At 39.7% G+C, this 16,312-nt stretch overlaps 1 protein-coding gene across 1 annotated transcript in view; it reads right to left on the reverse strand.

Annotated features, from left to right (window-relative positions):
• Positions 1–14,236, reverse strand: part of plxnb2a.1 (plexin b2a, tandem duplicate 1) — a 224,324-nt gene extending 210,088 nt beyond the window's left edge. Inside the window, exon 1 of the mRNA XM_006780946.3 lies at positions 13,704–14,236. The gene's annotated coding sequence lies outside the window, so the exon portion shown is untranslated. The remainder of the gene's footprint in view (positions 1–13,703) is intronic.
• Between the last annotated feature and the right edge of the window lie 2,076 nt (positions 14,237–16,312).

Below are 16,312 nucleotides of genomic sequence, written 5' to 3' on the forward strand. Positions count from 1 at the left end.
GCAGCTGAACCTCCTCCATAATGCCAGGTAAAGGCCCGGAAACCCTATATAAACTAAATGACAAAGCAACCCTATAGGAACAGACTAAACTGAATAATAGTTATAGATTTATAACAGATGTGTAAGTGCAGACACACAATGGTCAGAAGGAAGCTTTTAGCTCCATGGAGGAAAAATTCAAGAACTACAACAAGAAATACAGCAAATGAAGCAATCAGACGTCAGATGCTGTGCAAGCTCTAAAGATTTACTTTTACATTTGACTCCAAAGTCCAGTTTGCCTAATCTAAGTGATCACTGTGCAGCGTGCACAGTTCAACAGCTGTCTCTCTTTAAGTCACTATGCAAAGCCAAAAAAAAAAAAAAAAAAGGAAAAGGAAAAAGTCACCATTTTCAGTATCACCTAAGAACCTTACAGGCTGCCTGGCAATCAGGGCCCAGCCAACTACTGGATGACCCCGTCTCCCCCCAAAATAATAAAAATAATTGTGTTAAATAACCAAGATTCAAATTGTTTACAAAGACCAAAATAAATGTGATTTCTGCCTCAGTCAAGCGGCCCAAGAATAAGCTTTATAAAAGCAGATTTTTATGGTGGAGCTGCTGTAATGGACTGCATTAGACTGCGCAGGTGCTCCCAATAAAGTGGTCGCCGGGCACATGTGTCCTCCATGAATATTAGCCCGAGGATAGAGGCTTGTTTTACAAGCAAAACTATAATTACTAAGAGTTACAAACACAGGTGTGTTTTGGTGGGTTAAGAACTGAATTTTAATGTTCCACTGTTTGAAAATTTAAACCTTTTGCCAAACAGAAGAGCTAAAGACACAAGACTGAACGCAGAAGATCAAAAATCTCGTTCAACTTCTCATGAAAGAAGGAAAAAAAGCAAAACTACTCAACACCAAAAAGAAAGACTTTGAAGTGCATCAATCTTTCTAGTATAATGAACCTCCTGCTCCTCCTGTAATAGGCCCGCACAATAGACGTTAGCAACTAGAATAGCAAGTAATTAAAGGCATTGTATGAAATTAAATGGAGATAAAGAAATGCTGGCTGGAATCATTAGACTGAGGGGCATTGTAGCTCTCCTCCCTCAGTCCTTTTTTTTGTCTTTTCATGTTTTCTATTCTTTACCAAGCAGGCGGCAGCCCTTTATTCATTTAATCATTACTCTGCTCTGAGTGTGACGCCTCGCATCTCCGAGCACGCTGACTGACGTGACCCTGAATTAACAGAGAGAGACATAGACAGCCAGCAATACCCAGGTCGCTAAATGGCCCTCTACGCTTCCCACTCTTCATTCCGCAGGCAAATATCTATCATCATAAACTGCCGTGTGTGAGAGAGAGATACAGAGTATGTGTGTACGTGTAAGCAGTCATGATGATGAAGTTAAAGGGCAGCTGGGGTGAAATAAATGGCGCCCGATGGTGCAGCGGCCTTCGTGCACGGCACTCCTGGGAGTTCTGCAAAAGCACGATGCTGACAAAACAGACTTACAAATTGTTCAATCAACGAGACAATGCGATCTGACTTGATTGGATCCATTTTCCCCCTCCATCTCCCTCCCTCGCTCTCTCGGGGCTCCCCCTTCCTGGGTTTTTGTGATGTGGAGGACAGAATGGAGAAACAACGGGAACAATTTGCCAAATGTGTGTGTCACACACAAAGCTCCCCTTGTGCCATTTGGGTTTCTTCTCCACGAGAAATTGCCTGGAATCTGTACGTGCTTTGCAGTATTGAAATTTCCTTGAGAAACACTCAGACAAATCAAGTCTCATCATCACTAAGTGTCCACAAACACAGACTTTTGAAATACTTTTACTGGCGACTGTCAGTCCAACTAAAGCATAGCTATAGAGCAGTAACATGGTCAGACAGTGGGATAGTTCAGATAAACACTGGGCAAAAGGAAGCTTTGATAAGACTTCCTGTGAATAGGTGAGCAGAAACTCAGCTAACAAAAGCAATCGATGATGAACATCTTTTGGCTTCTAAGTGAACAAAACGAGGAGAATGTATGCTATCATAACCAGAACATAGAAATAAAACACACGTTTCTAGCTTTCTACAAAGATATACTCACTACTCATAAGAGTTCATTCATTATTATAAGGTCACCCTCTCTACTTTTAAGTTTAGACTTAAAACTTTCCTTTTTCATAAAGCCTTTAGTTATGGCTGGATCTGGTGACGCTGAATCCTCCTTTGGTTACACAGCAATACGTCTAGGCTGCTGGGGCATTCCCTTGGTGCACTGAGCGTTTCTTCTACCCTGTTTGAACACCACTCTGCATCTAATCATAAATTATTATTATTATTATTCTTTGCCTCTCTTCCACAATGTGTCTTTGTCCCATCTTCCTTCCCTCACCTCCCTTTCTTCCTGTTAAAAGGGAGTTTTTCTTTCTCGCCGTTGCCAAGTGCTTATTCACAGGGGATCAACAAATTGTTGGAGTTTGTCTCTGTTATTGTAGGATCTCTTTTTTACTTTATAAAACACTTTGAAGCGACTGTTGTTGGGATTTGGTGCTATACAACTCAACGCAACAGAGACTCTGTCATTGTTTCTGTATACAGCTCTTCACCCACTCAACACACAGATTATTACAGGGCCATTTGTAGAGTTAAAATTTTAATGACCATAAAATTGTCAGACATCTAAACCAACAAAAATATATCCTCATATGTAACACTAATTTAAACTTGTCAAGCCAAGCATCAATAAAATCTATTTTCCTCACCTGGCAGGACGAGCATAGAAACAGACTTTTGTCTTCCGCTGAGGATCAACAATGCTTCAGATGAAACTTAGTTTGACACGTTTCCTCTTGAGCTCACAAATGAATTTATCACTGGAGGAACTGTCAAAATGATTGAGCGACACAGTAATTGTTTGCTGCAGCTCCACTTTGCAGTTCACACCCGTTCGTAGCACGAGCTGGCACGGGGGGCAGCAAGGGTTCATGTACAGTTCAAGACATTCAATTAATACACGCTCAGTTCTCTTGTATTCTTTTGAGAAGCTGTCATGTTTCACTTCTAAAAGGCAGACGCCATTCAATGTGAACTGAACCTTGAGAAACACGATGTCAGCACTTACTGTGGTTCTGAAGTCAGCACCCGCTAACCCGTTAGTACCAGCACAATATGATAGTGGTACATAAGAAAGTTAATGCAAATGACCTAAAGGCAACCATATCGGTCCAGTCTGATTATCTGCAGAAATGCAGACCAGTATTATTTTTTGACACCAAAGACGTGGAAGAATAATTTCAAATCAAACAGCTGACCAGCTCATCAGTGGTCTCCAGCTTCTAACCCATAATGTCATCAATAAAATGTTGAATTTTCAATGATGGAAAACCAAAACTTTAAAAGAAGATATGGAAGAGCAAGATAAAGAAAACCAAATGCCAATAAGCAAACCGGCTCGCAAAAAGCATCAAGATTAAGCAGGCTAAATACTAGTGCTGTGCAATACTGCGAGTTTTGGTATCGATCCAGTACCAAGTAAATACAGGGACAGTACTGCAGATACTAATACTGATAGTTTTGACAGTGCATGTTTGAGCACAGTTCAGTGAGCTGCAAACTGAACTCAGAGACCGCACTAGCATCGAACCAATAACAATGAACCTTGCTGAACAGCCATTGCACGCGCTGGAATCAAAAGACGGCAGCTAGTGGCGGTTATCATTTCTAGAATGGCATCACAAAGCGGTGCTTTATTTATTTATTTTTAAATGAGTCTTATACTGCTAATGGCTTTAAACTGCAGCACAAGCTGACCTGTACAAGTCGTGCATGTGTAAACGCTTACACATGCACGGCCACAGAGAACAAGAGGACTAGAGCACAGGTCGGTAATCAGTCAGGCTGGCTTCTTAAATCACCGCTCTCCACTCGGAGGCTCCCTGACAACAGCGGCATAATGAGACCGGCACATTAACAGCTGGACAAACAAAACACAGCAAAGCTCGTCCGCGTACACGCCAGCCTCAATCAGTGGCTCCAGACACACAATCCAAGAGGCAGGCTTGTTTTAGCCTCCACGAGAGCATTTCAGGGCTTAAATGCACTCAGAACAACCGCTCCGCAGTTAGAAAGTTGATCATTTAGCATCGTTTTCTGCGATCGAATCAATTTAGGCCTGCTTTCCCCCACACCTGCCTGGTAGAGGTGTTTACAGAAATCAAAAATGAGTCTGCTTAAAAGTGCTTCTAAAACCATAAGAGGACATGAAAGGAACTGAAGACCGGGAAGTTATCCATTTATGGACTCATTATTTTATCAGAGATGCACATGCTCCAAGCACGATATAAATTCACATTCACATAAATAAATATAATAAATAAATGTCTGTTTCACAACTGCTGAATTATGATGAGGGGCTCTACCTTTTTTCTATTGTGAACACCTAGCGACAGACGGCTGCATCCCTCATAGAAAACCCTCCTCAGAGCAAAAAAAAAAAGTCAACTTTTTGATGTTTCTGGAAGCAGGATTTCTTAAATACACTGACAAGACTAAAAAATATTCAGAGATGAAAAGAGGGAAAGACGAACAGAGAGCACGCAGCTCTTTATCTTTAAGCCTGCTACAGTTTGCTGTTGTTTATTACCAACAGGCTGCATGACTGAGCGCGCTCATTATAATGTAAAGGAAGTGTGAGACAAACGGAGCAGCAATGAGCATACATCAAAGGTGTCGGCATAGTGCTGGTGGTGCAGGCGGTTGGAAATAAGATGAGGAATCTCATGGATGATGGCTTTAAGAGGCTCCACATGAAAACAGCTATACGTTATAAATAAAGTGTAGTCTCCGAGTGGAGGCTCAGAAACACGGAAAAAACTGAGTCTAGACAGACTTTACACCAGTAAGCACAGACTGAAAACAAAAGATGGTCACTGTGACATCACCCGCCAGTTTGAGACCTCCTGTTCCCAAGCGTCAAATTTAGCAACATGAACATCATTATCTTGGTTTCGTGTAAACAGGCCATATTTGGATGGAATTCTATTCATCAGCTGACACAAGCAAGCCTCATGAACAAGATACATGCGGCGTATCAGATAAATGCATCAAAAATGCTTCAAAAGGCACCGAATCCCACAAACACAGGACAGGCCCAGCTCAACTCCCAGCATACAGGCAATAATGTATAGTCAACATTCACAACTCCAAATGTTAGAGTTTAAATGTGTGAGCTGTAAAAGATTTATTGCCTGTGCATCTCTCGCTCATCTCTTAAATTAGCTAAAGAGATCGAAACTTTTTTTGTAGCAGGTTGCAAACGTGTTTATTTCTGCTGGACATTTAAAGATGGCAGGCTATGGGGACAGACTCACTTTTGGAGGCCACCTCAAGTAGCCATTAGAGGCAATACAATGTGTGGCATTTGGCTCATTGATTATCTAATCATTTGATTCATAATAACTATTAAATGACAGAAGAAATATGTGGAGAAAAAAAAGCATTTTCCAGAAGACAAAGTGACTAACTGAATATTATTAGTATATTTTTATGCCTACTGAAAATTATTCAGCTCAAGTAAATATTCCACCTTTTTCCAAGTCTAAACCCTTTGTCATGTTAATATTATTGGAATAAACATCCTTGCTAGAACTGCAACTAATTAAATGCTGAGCAACCCACTGGCTGACAGCCTGGACCCTCATTCCTCCTTCCTCCTCCTCCTTTTTTTATTTTATTGTTTTTAAATCCCTAACACTTCCTGTTCATCTCTAAATAAATACGGGAAAAACACTTCTGAGTTTTCACTGCTCTAATAAAGCGTGCGCTTTGAATGCATTACCTTCCACTGTCTGAAACCTCACAAGCATTTCTAAGTGTTTAGTAACACTGCAGACACCTTGGAGACATAAGGCTACATTACTGCACAGAAACAGGACTGGTTACAGATCTGCAGCTACATTTCTTTTTATTGTTTTAAAATAAGGAACTTTTTAAAATATTTCATAGAATGGCATGAGTCAAGTTCAACCCATGACATACCAGGAAGGACGATGTTGTGAGGTGATTAAAGGCCAAAAGCAACATACTAGACAAGTGAACAAAGAAAAGTCTAGAAGAACAACAAAGTTGAAACTATTACCTATTACCATGAGTCATCCAACAGGTTTACTTCCTGTGAAGTTATGCACACACACATACACTTGCTTAGCCTAGACTAGCCAATCAGAGGAGGGCTGAATGTCAACTTGACCTGCTGTTAGCGGAAGTGGGGGGGGGGGGGAGAGAGGTGTGTTAGTTTGTCCATGTTTTGGGTTATATTTTTTTATCTGATTTTTCATCTTTTTTGTCTTTATTCCCATTTGTAATGCTGTTATTGTGAAACCTTTACATTCCCCACAAATCTTTATGGCAAATATTCAAACTCAGCAACAATCTGCTAGGCTCTGGGGCTCATGGGCACCTGGGTTGGCTACAAATTTGACCGTGACCTCCATTGTTAGCACCCAAGGTCAAAGTTTAAAAAAAGGTTAAAATTTTTTTTTTAAAGAAACAATATCAAATAACATATCATGTGAAAGGGCGTGAGGAGAGCTTTGCAAAAAACATTTATTGTTGTAATATGACACCCTATGACATCACAATGACATCGTAACAGGCAGATGTCAACATGATGGAATAAAAACAGCGTGAAATATTGGTACAGCCTTTGCGCCCATACTGCCCTGGCTTATTTCTCCAAATATATTTTGAAAGCATCTCCGTGCCCAGCACTCATCTCGCCATCTGAAAGCTGTTATATAAACTATGTTTCTTTATCTAGGAGCCATTAACTGCTAAACAACAACAACAACAACAACAACTGATCAAGAAGTGGAAAACAATATCTTCTGCCAAGGGTACACACACACACGCACACACGCACACGCACACACGCACACGCACACACGCACACACACACACACACACACACACACACACCTAAAAAGTATGTGAATGCTGTCTGACCTTTGCCACTCTCTCCCTGTGATAAATGACTGCAGCACAGAGAAAGCATGTCTCAGTCTTCCGTTGCTCTCTCTGCCAAGTTGTGAAACATAATTTTGGTCCATGCTTTGAATTTAAGAGAGCGGAGACACTTTTTTGTGTTTCAACAGCAGCTACTGCTGCTCAGCGCTGAAAACAACCACGGACAGGCTGACAGGCTAGAAAATGCATTTAAAAAAGAAAAAAAAATGAAAACTGAAGATGTCGTGAAAGCTTTCAGAAGGTTTTACGCAAATATGAAAAAGACGTTGAACAAGAAGCCAACAAATACTACAAGGAGCTCTCCTATGAAGCTGCTGAGATTTTTAAAAAGTGAAGTTTCTAGTCGCAGAATTACTCAACACACGCTGCAGAACGTCTGCGCAGCACCCAGCAGACAATCAGCACAGGAAGCATTGCATCCATCTGTTAGAGACAGTTTGATCTCCAACATTTTGTTCAATTTCACAGCTTATAAATACAGATTAAAACCAGCCTCTGCCATTTTTTGCAACTACAGAAACAGTCTGTTCCACATACAGCTGTAAGAACCCAAAGCAAACCTGAAACAGGATGTTCGCCTGAATTTAAAAAGTATTTTAGTAGTAACAGTCGCTCTTCGCAAAGCTAAACTTTAACATACTTAAACACCAAAAACAGAGAGTGAAACTTTTCACTGCATATTAATTACATTTAAATTATCACATCAGCATGTACTTGGACAGTATAGTTATAATAATCAGGAGATTTATTGATTCATTTATTAATAAATAAATAAAAATCTATACAAACATCCCGGGTTCAATATAAGGATTGATTAACCAGCTTGTCTCCATCAATCAATTCAGCTCTGAAGCAAACTGTGTGAAATTATTAATTAGTCATTGTTTCTTCAGTCAGTGTTTTCACAATAAAATACCAATAAATCACCTTTTTGAAGATTTAAAAAAAAAAATGAAAAAAAACAAAACTATCTTTTAAGCTGCCGCATCCACCAACCTCATTAAGAAGAATGAAAGCTGCTTGCATGCAGATTAAACTGCTGGTTGTTCACATTAGGCAGATTTCTTGTAAACCTTGCTGCAGGCCCACAACAACCTCTCTCTTTCAAGCAGTGATACCTGCAGCGGTGAGTCTACAGAGGTGCACAGGATTTACTATTAATTTTAAAGCTTTACTTACCAATTATCTTTTCTTATACAGATTTACAACAAGAATATGTTCTTGAAGATTAAGCTAGCAGTACATGATGTAATTAAACTGACCTTTTTGGTGGCCACTAAAAGTAGACAAGAGGCCAAGCTACACACTGTTGAACACTAATGGGTGATACATAAATCAATGCACATTTTCAAAAGCAATAAATTGTCCTGTATTCAATAATTACTTAGAATTGCTCATATACAGTACTTGCGTTCAATTTAAAGGCGTTTCATAGAGCTTAATTAACAAACTGGCAGACCAATATTCATCACAAACACAAACAATGATTATTCCCTATACTCCCAGGACTGTGTGCAGCACATGCAGCAGAGCAGCATCACAGCTTAGCAGACAGTGGCACGGTCACAGCCATGGAGTACGATGCACTACTGCTAATTAAATTATACAGGCTTGTGCAAAATGCTACACAGCCTGGGATTCATGCAAAGTCCCTGAGCTAATAGCATGATGAGGCTGCAACACCACCTGCAAAACTGCCTTTTTTTCCTTTTTCATACCACACACATAAACCGTAAGAAATTGGGGACTTAACAATTTAGTGCTTCAAAAAGCATTATTTTACATAATAATTACTTTTACAGAGTAGTTGTGTATTTCATTGTAGCACTGTATTGTTGTAAATTCTTCCTCTGGATTAAATAATTATTTTTTATGTTTTTAGAACAGATTTTTCTATTTTTTTTTTTTTTTTTTTTAAACCACAGCTTGCTAATAACCATTAGTTTTGGTTTGAAAGCAGAAGTAGAAATTAAACACACCAACACTATCTGCTTGTGCTTCTATCTAGCACAGAAATCCAAGTACAGCCTACTATCATTGTGTACTGTATATAAGCAGTAGCATAACTTCCTGTTTAAGCAGAGTATTGAATGTGGTGCTGTTACTCAACCACCAAATTGCATTCCACTTAAACAGGTTTCTTACAGTCAAGCGGTGGAAGTGCAAAGGTGACGCTAATGTATAGCTAAGCCCTCAGACTGACTGTGCTTCTGATGGATGAGAGCTTTACCAACATAAAAACACACTACCCGTTCAGTTGGTTACACAGTGCAGGGTGGGGCCAGAGCTGCTCTTTTTAATACACAAACACATGAGAGACAAAAAAAATCAAGCTCTTAGCAGAGGTGAGAGCAACAGCAGGTTCAGGATATATAAAAAAAAAAAAAGTAAAGAAGAAGCCGAGCTGGAAGGACGCTGCATGCAGGCTCAGTAACATCTCAAAGTGGATAGCCAATCTGCTTGTTAAGTGGAGACCTACCGATCCTGTTTCTGGGCCCAAACATCTGCTGCTGCTGCTGCTGCTGCAGATGAGCCTCTTGTCTTTTTTTTAAAAAAAAAAAAAACAAAAACACGCTGCAATACTCTGTCTCTCTTTACTGAAAAGAAGCCCCTTAAAACTACTCAGTCACCATTCGCAGCATCGCCAGCTTTTTATTAGCACCATTCATACGCGGCATGTCCTTAGGTTTTTAAAAACTCAGAGCATGTACTACAGTTCATGGTTTCAGTGACTGCTGTGGATGGGTTCATCACAGATATTGCTTTGGTGGAGCTTTTGTTTTCAGAGTCTCTTTGAACATCACGGACCACAACATGGGCTTTTCAGGAGAACAGTTTAACTCCCATCCTTCATCTTTAGTAGCCGAACCATAGCCATAGCCTGTACTTAGTAACCAGGTAACACATCCTCTTGTCAACTTCTTCAAAGTTTTCCAACCTAGTTTAAATTCAAACTTAAAGCAGTGCGGTACATTTTTATATTTTTTTCTTAAATTACTTTGAGATGTCTAGTAGCAAGCTATATTTACTGCCAACTCCTCTAAACCTTAGAAATCCCCTTTTTCATGAGTATTGATTTAAATATCTTATAGGACATTCATATTAATCATTTCTGTCACTGAAAGAATTTGGAGTCTTTACTTTTCTGCACCACGTCAGTGTTTGTTTGGTTTGTTAAGTGAAAAAGTGTTTGGGCCTGAAAATGGCTAACGACATCAAACTTACATAATAGATATTGTCACGCTGGAAAAATACCAGCCGTTATCAATGATAATTCCTCTTTTTCCTTTGTTCCATAGCTTGTTTAGGCAGCGCTGGCATTTTCCATTAGATGTTAAATCAGCCAATAATTGAATGAGGAGTTGGGAAACTGCCCGAGCAAGCTAGCTTGCTACCGTAATTTATTGCGTAGAAACCTTACTCTTTTGTTTGAATCCAAACAACAAGGTTAAATGAATCTGGATGGTATAAAGCAGTTAATTAGCTATACTTGATTCCTCACCTTTAGAATAGCTGTCTCTTTGAAACTTTGACAATATCCCTTTTTTTGTTACAGATCATTCACTATTTAATGTAATTATTTATTACATTTACAATGTAATAAATAATTTGAAATGAACAGTTTATGAATTAGTGAGCGCTTGAGGTACATTTTGTTTCATTTTAGACAGTCTAGAGACTGTCTTGTGAAAAACTAAACACACCACATGATTAATTTGACAATAACACGATAGCTTTATTTTGCGGGGAATTGTAGCTCATCCCATCTTACAAAATTGCTTTAATTCATTGAGATTTGCAGGCATTCAGTTACACACAGCTCTGAAGTATTATCCACAGCATTTCAATCAGATGGACCGTTTTAGATTGATTGCTGTGCTCGGGGATCATTTTCCTGTTGCATGACCCAGTTTGGGCCAAGCTTTAGCTCTGGACAGATGACCTCACATTTGACTCCAGAATACTTAGTACACACTATACTTTTGTATACTGAGGAATACATGGTTGACTCTGTGACTACAGGGAACCCAAATCATCACCCCTCCACCTCCATGCTTGACAGTTGGCATGTGGTGTTGTGCATTATGTCCAAATATCGCCACTGTGGTCTCATCTGTCCGAAGAACCTTGTTCCAGAAATTTTGTAGTTGGTTCAGATGCAATTTTGCAAACCTAAGGTGTGCTGCCATGTTCCTTATCCTTTCCAAACAAGCCATACTCGTTCAGTCTTTTTCTAACTGTCATGAACTTCAACATTTAAAATGCTAACTGAGACTAATTGATGTTAAGTTAATCATGATTAGCAGCAACTGGTTGCCATTTACCTCATTAATTCCTATACAAGGGCTGAGGGTGTACTTTGTTTTTTTACCAAGAGTGTAGCCATCTCCCACACATTTCCACTCTGAGCTAACCGCGCAGTAATATCACAGTTACAAACTAAGCATGTGGCTAAACGGTGCATAAGTGCACTTCCCAAACACATTAAACTACTCCTTTAAATTGTGTTGTTCTTTAAACCAGCAAAAGGCAAAGGGTGCCAAATTTAACAACTTAAACTATCAGCTCAGCCCACATCATTTCCTGTTTCATCTGGGTTTTGTCTTGTTTTTTTAAACTGTACAAGTAGTGAATATTACTTACTGCCAGTTCTGATTTGGCCCAGCCTTCAGACCAGGGTAAAGCCTATTTAAGCAAATAGAAAAGAGAAAGGTAATCTCAAGGATCCAAAAGCTCTGTCGCCAAATGCAAAATGTCTCTAGAAGTTACCCAAAAACACACAGTTAACATGCTGACCTTCCAAAATGTTAAATGTCATAGTAATAAGTGAAAAAAGGAGGCATTGCCCTTTTATTTTCCTTTCTCTTAGTTCTCCATTTCTACGTAACCGAGCTGAAAGTCAGCCGTCCTGCTGAATCAACCCAGTGAGCAGCCAGTGAAATTCCCTTTACCTGCACTTTCTGCATCTAAGGCTTTTTCAATGTAAAGCTCAGCTGACGAGTCACTTCACTAAACAGAAGACAGTGTTTGTGTTGTGCTGTCCGTAGCATTGTGTACAGATGAGTTAAAACTGCCTATTAAATAGCTTGGCTTCTAGGAAAACATTTAAAGGGGATTTACTGAGGAGCTTATTCAGACTAACACGGTGCTTTTGAACCATCGATTGCTTTAAGAACACATTGGAAATGCTATTTCATTGAGAACATTGCTTGAACAAGTGTCAGCAATGACTGTTAGGAGACATTTCCATCACTCATACTGACACAGTAAGCACAACCCGGTAATTGGCTGCAAATTTCATGTTAAAAAAAGAAGGGGAAAAAAAGGTACGAGTTATAAAGTTTCTGGACACATCTGATCGACTCCCGCTCATTCAAACTTCCCACCAGTGGCTGCAGTAGCTCAAACATGACAATGAACTGCTCAAGAAGCCTTGAAACTGCACGCTCGGCTGATTGGAGTGTCCTGTTAGTCCTAATAACATCAAACAACCTGAATCTAAACAGAGCTGTGTCGCTGCAGCTATAATAGTTTTATGGCTCCAGAGCCCAAGGTGCAGTGTGGAGGCTATTCTAATCCATTAACTCACACCATGGGCAATTACCTCCCCATCATGTACAGCAGTTCTCTGAAGCAGATGGCCAGCAGCACACTTTCCAAGATTCATAGTTCCTTGCATGAGATGGGGACCAATGTGTTTTAATGACCTTTGGAGCCAAAGATTTGACTAAGTACAACCATTATCTGGCTGCTGTTGTAATGGTTTAGGCACTTATGATCAATAATGCCTTCAAAAAACATCTGCTTCAACCACATTACATTAACTACAATGTTAGGGATATCTAACTGATGTTGAGTTACAGCTCAGAGTCTTTTAAAAAAGCCCCTCTCATTGAGATCGGTATGGAATTAATGGGCAGAATCAATAAAAGATAATGGGTTCCTACAGCTGTTGTAAATTCCAATATGTGGAGTTGACACTGGAGGAAGTCGGTCTGGAATATATTATTGTCACCGACTCAACAGGATCAGCCCACTGGCTGAGGCTCCAGATGTTCTGAGTATTGATGGGTCCCAGCACATTCCGCTGTCTCCCATATGCCAGACTTCGTTTAGGAACCTTTAAATTAAATGTATTCTAACCCATTAGCAATATCCAAGACTCTTACATCCTGCAGCCAATCATTACAGCCGAGACTCCGTATCAGCTGGACACTTTTAAAACTTTGGCAACTTAAAGTTTTAAAGTGTTCCTCAGTGGCAGCTGATTTACACGGATGAAATCATGTCCACAAGTCCACAAGTTGTTTTTTTTCTAAAGAAAACGTAGTGATTGGAATATGGCTTGAATGCCAAATACCAACTACCTTCCATGCTAAGTATAAAACACCACTTAATTACAATGGTAACCGTTCAAATCGCTAATAACCGATGTTTGTTTTTAAACCTGAACTTTTGTAAGCGGAGTTTGGTGTAGCGTTCTCCAAACAAGGCATCGAGGGGAATTCACGCGTTGATAAGGAATCACGAGTGCTCTGGAGATCTTTAAAATCCTCCTTAAAGGCTTTTCTGCTGTGAAGGGCTTTGGGAGACTGCGCTTGAGGACGAACAATAGTTTTGTTTCTGCGTTAAGTATTCATTAAAGGTGCGGTTAAAAAGTAACAAGCAGGCAGCCAAAACGCCGCTCAACGTACCTCTGGATCCGCCGCTGGCGTCCCTCTGCTACAGACTGCCGACAATATTCCCCAATTAAATCAAATGTTAGCTGATAAAACCAGTCCTGCGTGTCCTCGGTCCTTTAAAAAGTTGCCCAAATTACATCCTGGTGTTGGGAAGAGGGAGGAAAAGAGTGCCGACCGGACCGGAGCGCAGCGCACGTCTGCCCGAGCCGCTGCGGGGAAGTTTAGTTTAACAACATTCCCACGGCAAACAAGTGGACACGCTGCCTTCTATGTGCTTTACACGCCCAGGAATTGCACACCCAGCTCAGGTGTGATTCACGACTAAGCCAACACGCACTCAGACACGCGCGCCCGCTCACACGCGAATACTTCCAGCTTTTAAAGGAAGGAGCGCGTGCTTTCCGTATCCAGAGCCGACGCGAGCTGCACACATCCGGCAGGATCTACTGCCACGAGCTCCACTGGAAACGGCGCGAGATGCAACAAAACTGAGGAATATCAGGGTGAAGGCTTTTTCTCCTCCTCCTCCTAACACTAACCCCCGATGCCTGTTGGCGTATATGCTCCGTCAGGTTTGCAGCATCAAACACAAAAAGCATGCACAAGCTTCCTTTCAAAATAAAAGCTTATAGAAGGTTTAACCCTAAAAATCTTATGTGCAAGAATTTCCTTGTTCAGGATAGATAGGAGATGAGTCAAATGCACAAAAATAAGAGTGACTACATTCAGTTAAGACTTTAGGGACCAATAGAAAGAATAAGTCCTATAAGTAAACCAAAGAAAATGGGATAAGACCGAAAAAACATAATAAATAAAGGCTGCTGGGTTTATGAAACAACATAGCAGATCATCCAACCTGAGCAGGCAATGACATGCGATGGTTGATTAGGACCTATGGTTACTTTCAGTGCTACATTACAGCATCTAGAACATAGGTGTCAAACTCTGGCCCGCGGGCCAAAAGCCATACCAAATTATTATTAGAGCTGGCCTACTGGTATCATACAGCTAATATATATATTGTTTAGTATTAAGCTTTGCTTGTTCCATATTCAGTTTTTCAGCAAAACTTGTTTGAGTCCATAAGAAGAGATTCATTCTTAAATCTGGAGGAAGATTTTTTTTTCAATAAATATTAATGTTAGCCCGTGACCTTGTTCCAGTTTTGAATTTTGGCCCACTGTGTATTTGAGTTTGACACCCCTGGTCTAGAGTGTGTAAGCACTGCAAAGTCATGTGCATATAAATAACATTACCATGACAGTGACATGTAAGTGGAGACAACAAATTTCTTCTTTTGCCTCAAAGGAAAGGCAGGGCTTTATTCTAAAACACTGAAAACAAGAAAACCAAGGGAGACAATAGAAAAGTTTTAAGACCAATATGGTAACATTTCTGGAAAGCTTGAGGAAATATCTCGGCACATTTGAAAGCAGGAAGCTGAAGCTCCATGTAAGACTGTAAATTTTAGTTATGAAGCAGCTTTACATTACAACCCAAATGGAAAAGAAATAGAAAAAACTTATAAAAGACTTGCATCAGATTTGGCTTGCTTCATATAGTGAATCATATAAGGTTTATATGATTTACTCATAAAAGTGGCCACTTTCTCATTACTTTCATGTATTTCTTTAGGAAGTATCCAAAACATACAAGTTTCATTTATATAATTTTTCAAGGGATCTTATATCTGTTTTCACTCTTGTATGCTTTTCATACAAGTTTCACACAAGACAGATACAAACTTGATAAGGTTTATATATATCTTTTCCATATGGGAACAGTCAGGTGCTTTATATGGTGCTGATCCCCTGTGCTGATCACTTGGCAACAGTAAGAAAGAAGAACTCCCTAAAGAAACAAGAATGAGTCTTATGAGTCTTTTCTACATCTCTGCATGCATTTGAGGCTATTCAAATTCTAATTCTGAGCTCTAAACACTTAAAACATCAACTGTTTCCTTTCCATGTCTAACTGAACTTTCTTCAGACAAAGCAGCAGAGAAGGAGCAGAGAGCCTTTGTATATGATTTAAACAGCATGCATCATTTCCTGCAGCAACTGCTCAGTGCATGTGTTAATGTGCAGAAGGTATACAAAGTGTACAAATTAGCACATTAATGGCACCTTGCAATTACTTAATGTTTAGCAACGATTTGTGTTTCAACAGAGATTATTTTCTGTTAATTAAATGAAAATACAAGTTTAAAATAAACGGTAAGAACCTACTTATTCTTTTAACCCAGAAAACAAGCTCCCTAAGGAGGGTTTTATTTTGAAAATCTCATCCGGAAAAGGTGTGCTTCATTGTCACCAAATTGCCGCCTTCGCAGTAAACTCAGTCCCAAATAAATAAATAGATAGATAAAAAGAAAACAAATAGAAGGGAATTAAAGACAGCCAAAACCCCTCCTTTAAATAAATTTAGCGTGATTTAAGAGAAATAATGAACAGCACAGAAAACTCATTGAAATCAAGAAACAAGCCAACAGGCAGCAAGCAGAAGCTCCCAAAGGGGATGTTATCCGTGCTTTAGATTAAAGTTTAGTTTTAAACATATTATGAACATGTTAATTTATATTTATCATCATCTAATTAACCTCCTCAGAGACACTGATTTGA

The sequence above is a fragment of the Neolamprologus brichardi genome, chromosome 17, assembly GCF_056152115.1.
Source record: "Neolamprologus brichardi isolate AB-2024 chromosome 17, ASM5615211v1, whole genome shotgun sequence".
Classification (NCBI taxonomy): Eukaryota; Metazoa; Chordata; class Actinopteri; order Cichliformes; family Cichlidae; genus Neolamprologus; species Neolamprologus brichardi.